Raw genomic sequence first — 13,566 nt, 5'->3', positions numbered from 1 at the left:
TTGAAAAAAACCATCACAAAAAAGGGCTGGTGGAGTGGCTCAAGGTGTAGGCCCTGAGTTCAAACACAGTATCTCATACACACACACACACACACACACACACACACAAAGCTGCACAAACCATGGCCGCAGATTTAAATCTGTCCCATTGTGCCAGCTCTTGCTTTTTCTGTGTCCTCCCCCTCTCCTCATTTGACTTCATTCGTTCCCACCATTGACTGGCCGGCCACTCCATGTTACAAGAAGTATGATCATCAGCAACTACTTCAGTAAAAATCTCCCCTTCTACCACTTCTCTGCGTCTTACTGCAATTTCAGGCAAGGACTCCATCGTGCCCATCTCGGGTCAGTGTCAATTCCTTGGCTAAAGGCAGAGTTGTAACTGGCACATTCACAAGGCCATCTGGTGGTCACTCATGGAGACTGTTCTGTTGTCAGAGGGACAATGGGAAGGTTCTTTCGCGATCTCGGTGTCCAGCTGTGGGCAGTTGAGGAGGAGGCTGATTTAGTTCAAAGGATGGATTTAATCATATTTGAGGAAAGCTGGCCTGGGAGCATAGAGCAAGCTAGACTGCAGCGCTCAACCTAAATAGGTAATGAAGTTCTAGACTGAGGTTTACTTGGGAATGGAAATGGTTTGAAGAACCATCTGTTCGAGATCTTATTTTTCCTCTAACACACTGCCAAAGTTTATAAAACCAGAAGACATCAAAAGACCGCTGGTCTCCAGCTTTCAGTGTTGCATTATCCTTTGTGCAGGAATTCTGGAGGTTTCAGTTGTTTCCACCGCCTGCTACATATGCAGCTGGGAAGTCTTAATCCAGGCGTGGTTTGTAAACACTGGGCCAAAGGAGCGGCGAAAGGCTTCAGCCCCTGAACATCAACACCCACTTTAGGAACCCTGTGGACTGTCCCCACACAGTTTTAAACAAGTCTTTCTCTACAGGCCCAGGCGCGTCCTTTCTCCGAAAGAACCTCCGAGTCAAGTCCCACCCCAAGCAAAAGGTCCCCACCCAGCCACGGCAAGGAAAGTTCCCCAACCAGTGGCAGGCAGGGCCTGCCGCCCGGGCTGGTCAGACTGGTCGCAACGTTGGAAGCGTGCTGGATTAAGAAAAGGTGTCAGCGTCGCAGATGCTGCCAGGGCGGCCAGGGCGGCCACGGCGCAAGAGAAAGCTCCTTCTCTCCTGCACACCACTGCAGGAGCCGTACCCAGACCTTTCTCACCAGGATTCACTTCTGGTAGGTGTGCGTCCCACCCAGTCTCCGAAGACCAGGCACCGCGCAGGCGCCTGCAGAGCACTAGCGTTTGGCGCGTCCTCTCGCGCGTTCCCTGTTTCTCAGCGAGCCCGGGCCGGGAGACACGATGCTTTCTGGGTGTTGTAGTTTGTTTCCGGTCCACAAGGTCTCGGGCATCTGGCCGCTGGGTTTCGAAGAACTACAACTCCCGGCGTGCCTCGCGCGAGGGCACAGGCCGTTTGCCCTCCGACGGCCTGTCAGAGCCGAGAGCTGAGGACCCGGGAAGCCGGCAGCGGCGGGAGGAGGGAGTGCGCGTGCGCATTGAGCCAGCTCGTCCAGGTCTGTCCCAATCATTGTAAACAGGCGGAGGCTAGGCGGGGTGGGAATGGGGCGCCCAAGGCCGGTCAGGGGCGCAGTGCAGGAGGCGGCGAACGGGGCTGCGGCTGCAGCGTGAGCGCGAGGAGGCGGTGGCTGTGGTAGGGCTGGTGGTCGCGCGGCGGCAGGCACAGGTCAGTTGCTGGGAGCGGTCGTGTTGAGGGGTCGCGGCGATTCCCTTCCGTGCCTGCGGACCCCTCCCGCCCGCCTCGCGCCCGCGTCTGTCAGGCAGCGAGCGGGGCTCGGCGCTCGTCTGCCAGGGCTCGGAGTTGGGGGTGGGGGGCGTGGCTGCCTGCTGTCGGTTCTCTGGGAAGGCTTCACCCCGGGGTAGGTCCTTTTGGGGTCCGTTCCCCTGCTTGCCCGCCAGGCCTGCCTGAGCCCCCGCATGGTGGTGTGCTGCTCGGGGCAGGGCGAGCCTTCAGGCCGCGGGGAGCTCTGCGGTGCACACCTGGACGGTGGAGAGAGGACCGCCCTTCGTACAGCTTTGCTGCCGAGAGTCGTCCGGGAGCCGACCTGTCCCCGCGCGTGCCCTGTTACTGAGGGCCACTCCTGAGTGCCCACGGCTGGCACCAAGCAGGGGAGGGGGCGTCCTCGGGCGCAGGTTTTTGTGGGAATGCACTGACAGATTTGGCGTGAATTCCTTTCTAAACTCCTTTTCGAGTGTGTAACTGCCAAAGTGCTCTTAATTGCGGTCAGTTTTCTTCTTTTCTTTTTCTTTTACTTTTATCGTTGTGAAGCAGGTTTGACCAAATATTCCACACCTCAGGCTTCCCCGAAGTAATTATGCTGGTCGAACTTTTGTGATTCACTATTACAGAGCGTCCTTCTTGAGCGCGCAGCACGTTTGCCCTAAGGCCTAGTGGCGTTCTTGAGGGTCACTAAAATTTTAGTTGGAGGCAATTTGAATGTGCATGTAACAGAAGTACGCCTTTTGGACGTGGGGTTGCCACCCCACCCAGCCCAGTGAGAAGCTTTCACTGAATTTTTTGTTTAAGGAGTGGATGTATTTTAATGCTACAGTATTTGGGGTGGCGTTCTATCACGCTTGGCAGATATTCACAAAATATTTAAGTGGTGGTAAGGAATAGGCACACTTTTGGTTTCGTGTTCAGTTAGTGCTTCTAAAAGAAGAAAGGAGACTTACTGAGAAAGGTTACATTACTTCCTTCTTAACAATTGTCTTTTTTGATAATTTCTTCCTGAAAATGAGTGATTACTGTGAGCCTTAGTGGGGATAGGAAGGAAGTCAGTAGAGTGGTTCCCACTTTTCATTCAGTGTCCCATAGACCCGAGAGGGGTAGGATAGTTTAATAGTAACTGCTAAGTAATTTTTAAAAGAAAGCATTCAGAAATAATATAGAATAGTCTAATTTACTATCTCTTTAAAATCTTATAGAAGTGGCAGAGTGCTCAAGTGGTAGAGCACCTACCTAGCAAGCATAAGGCTTTGAGTTCAAACCCCAGTTACTTCCCCACCCCGATTTCATATTATAGATCTACAAGGACCATTTCCCTTCTAATTCAGAAAAATAGAAGTGATATCACAAAGTGCATATTAATTCTAGTTTTATTTGCACAGTTCTTTGCTTGGCAAGGAGCAGTTAGGTCCAGAACATTACTTGAAAGTATGTTATTTTTTTCTGAAAAGAAAATTCCCAGCAGAAGCTCATGTTAGTATATAAAAAATGAAACAGGGGAAAAATGCAGAATTTTTAGAATACAGGAATTACTGTGCAGCATATTCTATGCCAGGAAGAGAGGACTTGAAGATAGATAAGACCACTGCTTTCAGGTGGCCAAATTTTATCTCTTACTTGAACTGTCAACATGATCTACATCTATATCTGTCAGTCTATATGTATTATCTACTTAACCTACCTGCATGCTAGGCATAGAAATAGCATGGGCATTTAGGTAGAGGGAACTGTGAGGAATAGCAAGTAAAACTATATAGTAAGATCTGCAAAGATAGCCAGGGTTGTGGTGAGATATGAAACTGGGGAGGTAAGCATAGACTACATTGTGGGCAGGGATAGTCTTGTATACACCATCGAAGTGATTTCACCTTTATCTTATAAGGAGGAGTCATTGAGGCAGGACAAAAAAGAGAGACCTGATGGCAGAGTGGCTCAAGTGGAAGAGTGCCTGCCTGGCAAGTGTGAGGCCCTGAGTTCAATCTCCAGTACCACCAAAAATTAAAGAGAGAGAGAGACTTAAGCCAATTCCCAATCTCTTTTTGATCCCTGCTATATGGTAAGCATTATATATTTTATGTCCTTAAGCTTCAAGAAGGATAAGCATGACTGAAGCAGAAATTGGGGAAAAAAGGAACTTAAGATTGTAGGAAAGTTGGACAGAGACATGTAGGTGACAGAGACCAAGCATGAACACTTTTAAGAATGGAAAGTTGTTTTCTATAGTTACAACATTGGTGTGATGGTAAGTAGCAGAGGATGAGGCTGCACAATGAGGTTTTCCTGTAGGTACTAATAGTTTATGGATTTTAATCAGGAAAGACATCATAATGCTTTCATTTTAGAACGATTACTCTAGAATTGCAATGTATGGATAGTCAAAAGGTTTGGAGGTTAGGTAAGATGGGAAACAGACTTTAAGAGGTTTTTGCAATAACTGAGATAAGAGATAAGGGTCTAAACTAACACAGTGTCAGGATACAGAGAAGTACATTAGTAGCAGAAATATTTAGAAAGTAGAATTCGTAGGACAAAGAGTTTAGAGATGTAGAGGAATCATGAGAAAATGTCAAAAAAGTCAAAATAGTTTTTGTGGTGCTAAGGATTGAACCCAGGGCTTCATGCATACTAAGCAAGTGCTCTACCACTGAGCTACATTTGTAGCCTCAAAATGGGGTCATTTTTAAAGGAGGCTATAATTCACAACTTTCCAGAAAAAAATATTGATTCAAATAAAAGGAAAGCCCTATTTAAATGTTTTGCGTAGTTGGGAGAAACAAGGATTATTAGGAGTCTATTGAACTTGATAACACAGAGGTTACTGAGTTTGAGAACTACATGAGAACAGTTTTGGTAGAGTGGTTTGGGAAAAAGCTCCATATTCATTGAATTAATTAGAGGTCAGAGAGTAGAGAATGCAAATGTAGATGCTTCCTCTCTCTCCCCCTCCCTTCCTTCTTTTTTTCTTTAGGTTTTTTTGAGACAGGGTCTCTCCCTAAAGTCCAACCTGGACTCGAACTCATGATCATCCTGCCTCAGCCTCTTAAATGCTGGTATTGCAGATGTGCATCTTAGCTGTGAAGGGAAGATAGAGGTGGTAGCAGAAGGTGATAAATAGTTGAAGGAGGGATTTTTAACATGGCAAAGATTTTAACCTGGTTTTTTTTTTGTGTGTGTGATTCTAGGGTTTGAACTCATGCTTGCCAGGCAGGCACTCTACCACTTGAGCCACTCTACTAGCCCCCTCACCTTTTTTTTTTAAAATAAAACAAAAAACCTCTTAGACTGGGCCTGGTGGTATGCACCTGTAATTTCAGAACTTGGAAAGCTGAGGTAGGAGGAGCAAAAATTGAGGCCAACCTGGGCTACATATCAAGACCTTGTTTCAAAAAAACCAAAACCAATGTTTATTGAAATATAGGTCATACAAAGGGTGTATACAATTCAATGACTTTAAGTGAATCCAGAGTTGTGTGAGTATCAATCAGTTTGTAGCATAGTTCCCTAAAGATGTCTCTACCTATCAGCAGTCACTCACTATTCCACCTGCCTGCTAATCTACTTTCTGTCACTGTTGATTTGCTTATTCTGGACATTTCCAATGAATGAAATCCTATCTGTGATCTTTTGTAACTGACTAATTTCACTTAGTGTAAGGATTTCATGGACCATCCATATTATAGTGTATCAGTACTTCTTTTTCATTGTCTGTAGATACAGATTGAACATTCTTAAAACATCCAAAATCTAGAATGCTCCAAAAAGTTTAGGATTTTGGAACATTTTGGATTTTAGATTTTCAGGTTAAGGATACCCATCCTTTAAAGTCTATGCAAATATTCCAAAATCTGAAACACTTTTGGACCTAAGTATTTTGGATAAGGGCTACTCAGCCTGTACATTCTGTTTATCCATTCATCAGTTGATGAACATTTAAGTTATTTCTACTTTTTGGCTAATTCATGTGTTTCTACTTTTGGATATTCTGTGTAATGCTGATGTCAATATTAATGTACAAGTTTTGGTGTGGATATGTTTTCTTTTCTCTTGAGTGCATACCTAGGAGTAGAATTGCTGGATGTGATATGTAAGAGATACATATGTAGTCGTTGTCCCTGGTTCTTTGCATAGAACTTGTAGGACTCTTAGAAATTCCTGACTACAGTAGTCCCCTCATGTCCACAGTTATGCTTTTAGTGGTTTCAGCTACCTGAAGTCAACCAAAGCAAAGTCTGAAAATATTAAATGGAAATTCCAGAAATAATTCATGAGTTTTAAATTGCACACTGTTTTGATTGGTGTGATGAAATCTTGCCCTGGTCAGTTTGGGATATCAGTCATCCCTTTGTCCAGCATATCAGCTGGATATGCTACCTGCTCCTTAGTCATTTAGTAGTCCTCTCAGATATCAATTTACTGCTGTGGTATTGCGTGCTTATGTTCAAGTACCTTACTGCTATGTCATAATGCTTGACCAAAACATACCTCACTCATCACTTAGGCGTGTGTCATGTCACATCATCACAAGAGGGGTGAGCATAGTGCAGTAAGATATTTTGAGAGGTAGATCACATTCATATCACTGGTATTATAGTATATTGTTATAATTTTATTTTATCATTAGTTATTGCTAAACTCTTTGTGTCTAATTTATAAGTTAAACTTTATTATAGATACATATGTACAGTAAAAAAAAAAGCAGTGTATATATATATATATATGGTTTGGTTTCAGGCATCTACTGGGGTTCTTAGAGTGTTATCTACTATATCCCTCCACAAAAGACAGGAGCATCCTCTTACTTTTTTTGGAAGGCAATACTGGGCTTTGAACTCAGGACCTTAAGCTTGCTAGGCAGGTGCTTTTTTTTTTTAAAATTCATATGTGCATACAATGTTTGGGTCATTTCTCTCCCCTTACCCCACCACCGCCCTAACTTCCCCCTCCACCCCCTCGATACCCGGCAGAAACTATTTTGCCCTTATCTCTAATTTTGTTGAAGAGAGAGTATAAGCAATAATAGGAAGGACCAAGGGTTTTTGCTAGTTGAGATAAGGATAGCTATACAGGGAGTTGACTCTCATTGATTTCCTGTGCATGTGTGTTACCTTCTAGGTAATTCTTCTTGATCTGACCTTTTCTCTAGTTCCTGGTGCCATTCTCCTATTGGTCTCAGTTGCTTTAAGGTATCTGCTTTAGTTTCTCTGCGTTGAGGGCAACAAATGCTATCTAGTTTTTTAGGTGTCTTACCTATCCTCATACTTCCATTGTGTGCTCTCGATTTATCATGTGATCAAAGTCCAATCCCCTTGTTGTGTTTGCCCTTGATCTAATGTCCGCATATGAGGGAGAACATACAATTTTTGGTCTTTTGGGCCGGGCTATCCATACTCAGAATGATGTTCTCCAATTCCATCCATTTACCAGCGAATGATAACATTTCGTTCTTCTTCATGGCTGCATAAAATTCCATTGTGTATAAATACCACATTTTCTTAATCCATTCGTCAGTAGTGGGGCATCTTGGCTGTTTCCATAACTTGGCTATAGTGAATAGAGCAGCAATAAACATGGGTGTGCAGGTGCCTCTGGAGTAACCTGTGTCACAGTCTTTTGGGTGTATCCCCAAGAGTGGTATTGCAGGATCAAATGGTAGATCAATGTTTAGCTTTTTAAGTAGCCTCCAAATTTTTTTCCAGAGTGGTTGTACTAGTTTACATTCCCACCAGCAGTATAAAAGGGTTCCTTTTTCCCCCTGCATCCTCGCTAACATCTGTTGTTAGTGGTGTTGCTAATGATGGCTATTCTAACAAGGGTGAGGCAGAATCTTAGTGTGGTTTTAATTTGCATTTCCTTTATTGCTAGGGATGGTGAGCATTTTTTCGTGTGTTTTTTGGCCATTTGAATTTCTTCTTTTGAGAAAGTTCTGTTTAGTTCACTTGCCCATTTCTTTATTGTTCATTAGTTTTGGGAGAATTTAGTTTTTTAAGTTCCACATATATTCTGGTTACCAGTTCTTTGTCTGATGTATATCTGGCCAATATTTTCTCCCACTCTGTGGGTGTTCTCTTCAGTTTAGAGACCATTTCTTTTGTTGAGCAGAACCTTTTTAGTTTTATGAGGTCCCATTTATCTATGCTATCTCTTAGTTGCTGTGCTGCTGGGGTTCCATTGAGAAAGTTCTTACCTATATCTACTAACTCCAGAGTATTTCCTACTCTTTCTTATATCAACTTTAGAGTTTGGGGTCTGATATTAAGATCCTTAATCCATTTTAAGTTAATATTGGTATAGGGTGATAAACATGGATCTAGTTTCAGTTTTTTGCAGACTGCTAACCAGTTTTCCCAGCAGTTTTTGTTGAAGAGGCTGTCTTTTCTCCATCGTATATTTTTAGCACCTTTGTCAAAGATAACTTGGTTATAGTTGTGAGGCTTCATATGTGGGTCCTCTATTCTTTTCCACTGGTCTTCATGTCTGTTTTTGTCCCAGTACCATGCTGTTTTTATTGTTACTGCTTTGTAATATAGTTTGAAGTTGGGTATTGTGATACCTCCAGCATTGTTCTTTTTACTGAGTATTGCCTTGGCTATTCATGGCCTCTTGTGTTTCCATATAAATTTAATGGTAGATTTTTCAATGTCTTTGATGAATGTCATTGGAATTTTGATGGGAATTGCATTAAACATGTAGATTACTTTTGGGAGTATAGACATTTTTACTATGTTGATTCTACCAATCCATGAACATGGGAGATCTCTCCACTTTCTGTAGTCTTTCTTGATCTCTTTCTTCAGATGTTTATAGTTTTCCTTGTAGAGGTCATTCACATCCTTTGTTAGGTTTACACCTAGATATTTGATTTTTTTTGAGGCTATTATAAATGGAATTGCTTTCATATATTCTTTCTCAGTTTGTTCATTATTAGTGTATAGAAATGCTAATGCTATGTTGATTTTATATCTTGCTACCTTGCTATAGATATTGATGGTGTCTAGGAGCTTTTGAGTAGAGTTTTTTGGGTCTTTAAGGTATAGGATCATATCGTCTGCGAATAGGGATATTTTGACAGTTTCTTTACCTATTTGTATTCCTTTTATTCCTTCTTCTTGCCTAATTGCTGTGGCTAGGAATTCCAGTACTATGTTGAATAGGAGTGGAGATAGTGGGCTTCCTCTATATTTTAGAATGGGCTTTAGAATCAGTTTCCTGATTTTAGAGGGAATGGTTTCAGTTTTTCTCTGTTAAGTGTAATGCTGACTGTAGGTTTGTCATATATAGCTTTTATAATATTGAGGTACTTTCCTTCTATTCCTAGTTTTCTTAGAACTTTTATCATGAAATGGTGATGGATCTTATCAAAGGCTTTTTCTGCATCTATTGAGATGATCAGGTGGTTTTTGTCTTTGCTTCTGTTAATGTGGTTTAATACGTTTATTGATTTTCATATGTTGAACCACCCGTGCATCCCTGGGATGAAGCCTACTTGGTCGTGGTGAATGATCTTTTTGATGTGTTGTTGAATTCAGTTTGCCATTATTTTATTGAGGATTTTTGCATCAATGTTCATTAAGGAGATTGGCCTATAGTTCTCCTTTTTGGAGGTGTCTTTGCCTGGTTTTGGGAGAAGTGTAATACTGGCTTCATAAAATGTGTTAGGAAGTTTTCCTTCCCTTTCTATTTCATTGAACAGTTTAAGGAGGGTTGGTGTCAGTTCTTCTTTAAACGTCTGATGGAATTCAGCAGAGAATCTATCAGGTCCTGGTCTTTTCTTTTTGGGGAGACTCTTGATTGCTGCTTCAATTTCATTTTGTGTTATAGATCTGTTCAGTTTATTAATATCCTCTTGGTTCAGTTTTGGATGATCATATGCATCTAGAAATCTGTCCATTTCTTTAAGATTTTCGAATTTATTTGAATATAGGTTCTCAAAGTAGTCTCTGATGATTTCCTGGACTTCGATGGTGTTTGTTGTTATCTCCCCTTTTGCATTCCTGATTCTACTAATTTGGGTTTTTTCTCTCTTCATTTTAGTCAGGTTTGCCAGCGGTATGTCGATCTTGTTTATTTTTTCAAAGAACCAACTTTTTGTTTCATTAATTCTTTGAATGGTTGTTTTGGTTTCTATTTCATTGATGTCAGCTCTTATTTTTATTATTTCTCTCCTATTTGTTTTGGGATTTGCTTGTTCTTGTTTTTCTAGGAGTTTGAGATATATGATTAGGTCATTGATTTGGGATCTTTCAGTCTTTTTAATATATGCACTCATGGCTGTAAACTTGCCTCTCAGGATTGCCTTTGCTGTGTCTCATAGGTTCCGGTAGGTTGTGTTTTCTTTTTCATTGACTTCCGGGAACTTTTTAATTTCCTCTTTTATTTCATCAGTGACCCATTGTTCTTAAAACAATGAGTTATTCAGTTTCCAGCTGTGTGCATGTTTTTTGTCTTTACTTTTGTTGTTGAGTTCTAGTTTTATTGCATTGTGATCAGATAGTATGCATGGTATAATTTCTATTTTCTTATATTTGCTGAGGCTTCCTTTGTACCCTAGGATATGATCTATTTTGGAGAAGGTTCCATGGGCTGCTGAGAAGAATGTATATTGTGTAGAAGTTGAATGAAATGTTCTGTAGATATCAAGTAGGTCCATTTGATCTATTGTATATTTTAGATCTAGGATTTCTTTATTAATTTTTTGTTTGGATGTCCTATCTATTGATGATAATGGGGTGTTAAAGTCTCCCATGATCACTGTGTTGGAGTTAATATATGCTTTTAGGTCCTTCAGAGTATGCTTGATAAAATTGGGTGCGTTGACATTGGTTGCATATAGGTTGATAATTGTTACTCCTTTTGGTCTATTTCCCCTTTTATTACTATGGAATGTCCTTCTTTATCTCATTTGATCAATGTAGGTTTGAAGTCTACTTTGTCAGAGATAAGTACTGCTACTCCTGCCTGTTTTGGGGGCCATTGGCTTGGTAAATCTTCTTCCAGCCTTTCATCCTAAGCCTATGCTTATTTCTGTTGGTGAGATGGGTCTCCTGTAAGCAACAAATTGTTGGATCTTCCTTTTTAACCCACTTTGTCAAACGGTGCTTTTTGATGGGGGAATTAAGTCCATTAACATTAAGTGTTAGTACTGATAGGTCTGTGGTGATTCCTGTGATTTATATGTCTTAGTTTGAAGGTTTGATTGTGTGTACCTAAGTTGAGGTTACTCTCTACTTTCTTGCTTTTTCTTTTCCTGTAGTTTGGTGCTACCTGCCCTTTCATGGTTATGTTGGGTTTCACTTTCTGTGTGCAGAATCCCTTGAAGAATCTTTTGTAGTGGTGGCTTTGTGGTCACATACTGTTTTAGTTTCTGCTTAACATGGAAGACTTTTATTGCTCCGTCTATTTTGAATGATAGTTTTGCTGGGTAGAGTATCCTGGGGTTGAAATTATTTCATTCAGTGCCTGGAAGATCTCACCCCAAGCTCTTCTTGCTTTTAATGTTCTGTTGAGAAGTCTGCTGTGATTTTGATGGGTTTACGTTTGTATGTTATTTGTTTTTTCTCTCTTACAGCCTTCAATATTCTTTCTCTAGTTTCTATACTTGTTGTTTTAATGATAATATGCCGTGGGGTAGTGCTATTTTGGTCTGGTCTGTTTGGTGTTTTGGAGGCCTCTTGCATCTGTATGGGAATAGGTTTCTCTCGATTTGGGAAATTTTTTGTTATTATCTTGTTGAATATATTATGCATTCCCTTTGCTTACACTTCTTCTCCTTCTTCAGTGCCTCTGATTCTCAGGTTTGGTCTTTTGATGGAGTCAGTGAGTTCTTGCATTTTGTTTCACAGGTCTTGAGTTGTTTAACTAATAGTTCTTCAGTTTTTCCTTTAATTACCATTTCATCTTCCAGTTCTGAGATTCTTTCTTCTGTTTATTCTGTTCTGCTGGATTGGCCTTCCATTTTGTTTTGCAATTGCGTTCTTTTTTCTGAGGTTTTCCATATTCTGAGTCGTTTCCTCCTTAATGTTATCTCTTTATTAATCGTGTTCTTTGTTTCACTTTGGTGTTTATACAGTGCTTCTATGGTTTCTTTTATTTCTTCTTGTGCTTTTTCAAATTCTCTTTTTTTGTTGTCTTGGAATTTTTTGAGTGTCTCCTGTACATTTTATTTGACCATATCCAGTATCATCTCTATAAAATTCTCATTGAGTACCTGTAGTATTTCTTCTTTTAGATTGTTCTTGTGGCTTCATTGGGTTCTTTGGCATGGTTTATCTTCATTTTGTTGGAGTCTGGATCTGAGTATCTGTTTTCTTCATTTCCCTCTGGTCCTGTACTAATTTTTTACTGTGGAGAAACTGGTTTCCCTGTTTTTTTCTGTCTTTCTCTCATTCCCCTTGGTGTTGTTAATTGTCCCTGTACTATGTGCAGTTAAGTATTTTTCTAGATTGTAATAATAACAGTGGTAATATGTAGAATGGAAGGGTGAGAGGAGAGGGAAAGCAAAGAAGTTAATGAAAAGGGGAAAAACAAATAGAAAAAAAACAAAAAAAAGTTTCAAAGATGTAAACAGGGAGAGATAGTGTACTAATCAACAGTAAGCTGAACAGGCATTAGCGAGACAGAGAGAGGATTAAAAATAAAAAATAATAAAATAATAAAAATAAAAAATAAATAAATGAAAAAAAAATCTCCAAGTTCAAGTTCAATAAAGTTTCAGTCTTAATAATTTTGGTGTTAGTTTCTCAGCCTCCAGTCCTGGAGATGGTGTCTCAGAAGTAGTTCTGTCATTGTCTCATCAAAGGGGAAATAAACTAAAAACAAAACAAACAAAAAAAAGCCCCCACAAAGCGTCCCAAGTTCAAATGCAATACAGTTTCAGTAAGTTTTTCAGCATGCAGCTGTAGTTTGGTTGTTGTCTCATCAAAAGTAGGGAGAAAAAAAAAGTGGAGACAGTTCTGTGAATGGCTATCTGAGGCTGTGGCTCACCTGCCTGCTGCTGTCAGCCTCCTGCTTTATTTATGCAGATCTCAGGAGGGAGCTTAACACTCACCTAGCCTCTCAGGCTTTGTTTACTTAGAGTTCTTCTGGGCACAACCACCACTGCTACAAAGCTTTCCCCTTTTCAAGCACACTGGGGGAGGTGACACTGCACCAGCTTTCTCAGGCCTGCGTGTTTATTTACTGTTCACATTGGAAGTGGGTCTTCTCCCCTCTCCTGTGGAGTTTTCCTCTCACCGCTGCTTTTACAAGCTTTCCCACTTCTGGTTGCTGGGCGTGTGCTGCCACTCCTGCCTTCTCCAGCTGTCTTGTTGTGAGGGATTTCCCCTCCCCCCCTTTTCAGTTCTCAGGGCGCCCTGCCCTTTTTGCTACGTGTCTTTTTTTTGTTATTGCTTATTATTTAGTTTTTTTTTTTCTTTTTTTTCCTGGGTGGGGGTTGGTCTGTTCAGGGGGCAATGCTGATCTGGCCCAAGGTTGTCTGTGGGTGTACTGCGTACCACTTAGCTCACCTTGTGGTCCGCATCTTCCCAAGCCGTCTGGGCGCTGCCGTCTGGTGGTGGCGCAGGAGCCCTCCTGGTTTCTTCGTTTAACATGAAGTGGAGATGCTAACGTGAAGTGGAGGTGTGGAGGAGTCAAAGTTTTGCCTCTTCTCAGTGGTTTTTCCTGTGAGGTGTATCTCCAGCGTCTCTCTAAAGATTTTACTTTGGGAGGCACGCTTTCTGCTTCCTCCCTCCAGCCGCTATCTTGGAATCTCCTTAGGCAGGTG

At 41.3% G+C, this 13,566-nt stretch overlaps 1 protein-coding gene across 2 annotated transcripts in view; it reads left to right on the top strand.

Annotated features, from left to right (window-relative positions):
* Positions 1-1,584: 1,584 nt before the first annotated feature.
* Positions 1,585-13,566, top strand: part of Ralbp1 (ralA binding protein 1) — a 76,686-nt gene continuing 64,704 nt past the window's right edge. Inside the window, exon 1 of one of the 2 annotated variants that reach the window (XM_074070423.1) lies at positions 1,585-1,745. The gene's annotated coding sequence lies outside the window, so the exon portion shown is untranslated. The remainder of the gene's footprint in view (positions 1,746-13,566) is intronic. The other variant, XM_020186641.2, reaches the window with a different exon arrangement.

Source organism: Castor canadensis, chromosome 4 (genome assembly GCF_047511655.1).
Source record: "Castor canadensis chromosome 4, mCasCan1.hap1v2, whole genome shotgun sequence".
Lineage (NCBI taxonomy): Eukaryota > Metazoa > Chordata > Mammalia > Rodentia > Castoridae > Castor > Castor canadensis.
This window is presented reverse-complemented; position numbering and strand designations above follow the sequence as displayed.